Source organism: Bubalus kerabau, chromosome 1, assembly GCF_029407905.1.
Source record: "Bubalus kerabau isolate K-KA32 ecotype Philippines breed swamp buffalo chromosome 1, PCC_UOA_SB_1v2, whole genome shotgun sequence".
NCBI classification, from domain to species: domain Eukaryota; kingdom Metazoa; phylum Chordata; class Mammalia; order Artiodactyla; family Bovidae; genus Bubalus; species Bubalus kerabau.
The window spans coordinates 216,736,764-216,738,506 of NC_073624.1; the positions used below are offsets into that span (position 1 = coordinate 216,736,764).

The following is a 1,743-nucleotide window of genomic DNA, read 5'->3' on the forward strand; positions in this document are numbered from 1 at the left end:
CCAAGCTTTCCAATTACTCCATCAATAAATGTAGTGACATTGGCGAGAAAGGCAAAGGAAGAGGGTGTTTGCTGTGCTCAGGTCTGATTTCCACCCTCACAGCCTACCACTCCTGTTGGTAGCTACCTCATGGAGCATTTGAGGAGAAAATAGGAAATAATCATTTCATGGTCACATTGGAGATTGTTGATGTAAAAGAGCTAACATATGTTCCCATATGTACTTTTTTTAATTGAAAGATTATACCTCATCAGCTCATTTCCTTGTCAACCCTGGGAGGTGCTGAAGGGCACCTCGATCTGTAAATGAAAGGGGTCAAATTAAATTCAAACTCAAATTCATTTGGTTTACCAAAGAACTGGATGAAGCTGGGCCTGGAACCACACGCCCAGGACAGTGGCTACTTCTAGTGTGAAGGAGAACATTCTGGCTGTGCTGAAAGTTGCTTGCTTCTCTTGAAGATGTCTTCCTGATGTTCAAATATGTTTGTGAGGTTTTGTCTGTGGTGTTTCTTATTTTCCCTTTTCCCTTAGACTGGCACTTCATGTGATATGGTACCACTGGGGCTTAAGAAATGCAAGAGATATCTGAATAAATAGACATGTTCCAGTTTGGGCATGTTAAGGTCGGTGTGAGGGAGGGCTTGTGAGCTCATTGTGCTGAGGTGACTCTGAGTAGAGTCTTACTTATCTCTTCCTAAGGCAGCCACCATGTAAGTGGAAGTCCCCCAGAGAGTCAGTAGAAGGGAAGAATGGCTTGATTCCTGCCCCCATCTCTCGGCCAAAGGATCCTGAGGAAAGCAATGCTAACTCTTGGCAGAAGGGACATCCAGCAATCAGCCATCTCTCTTACAAGTGTTCTGGACTTCTCTATTAAAAAACAGCCTGTTCAGCCAGCATGTGTCAATGTGTCATGTTCTGAGGTAGAAATGGGCTTCCCTGGTGGCTCAGATGGAAAAGAATTTGCCTGCAATGCAGGAAATGCAGACTTGATCCCTGGGTTGGGAAGATATAGAAATGGTCACTAACAGCAAGTGGGGGGATCATTGAGCTTGACACATTTTAGATGACTACACGGGCCAACGCAGCAGCCCCACCCTCCATGCTGGTGTGTTGTATATGAGATGTGTCCACGGAGCATGGGAGCTTAATGTCCCCTGACTGTCAGTCTCATATCAACGTGGCTGCTAGATTGGTAAGTAATTGGCTAAAATTCCCTCTTCCTGAGGGTCTGAGGAGCCTCATGGAGAGAACGCACCCTGAAGGCAGAAGGAACCAGGCAGGGCAGACTTCAGAAGTCAAAGGCTTTTTCCCTTGTTCATCTCTTGGTTCAGGTCTCTGTTTGATGAATGACTAAGTTTTGTGGTGAGCCAGAGATGTGTCTAAAGGAGGCAACCAAGGGGCATTTTTCTGGACCCCTGTGAGAACATACAGAGCCGTGCTGACTCCATAACCCCTGTGCCATTTTGAGCACCCCAGGAAATACTCAGAGGGTGGCAGCCACTTAGAAATGGCAGCCGGGTCTGGGCAAGGCATTGGGATTCTCAGAGCCACAACTATGTCTAGCTACTGCCCAGGGGGTGTGGTGGTACCCAGGGGAAGGAGAAGTAGAGATCACAGGGTGGTTCTTGGCTCAAATCACAGAGTTGTGTGGTCCGATAATGAGATTTGACTCTCCCCTGTGTTTAAGTGAGCATCTTCCTAATATTTGTAACATCAATGAATCCTGTTTTTTCTATTATTC

At 46.3% G+C, this 1,743-nt stretch overlaps 1 long non-coding RNA gene across 1 annotated transcript; it reads left to right on the forward strand.

Annotated features, from left to right (window-relative positions):
* The first annotated feature begins 542 nt into the window (after positions 1-542).
* LOC129632826 (uncharacterized) lies at positions 543-895 on the forward strand. The gene is made up of 2 exons (XR_008704683.1): positions 543-625; positions 679-895. It is a non-coding gene; the product is annotated as an uncharacterized LOC129632826 (long non-coding RNA).
* Positions 896-1,743: the final 848 nt, after the last annotated feature.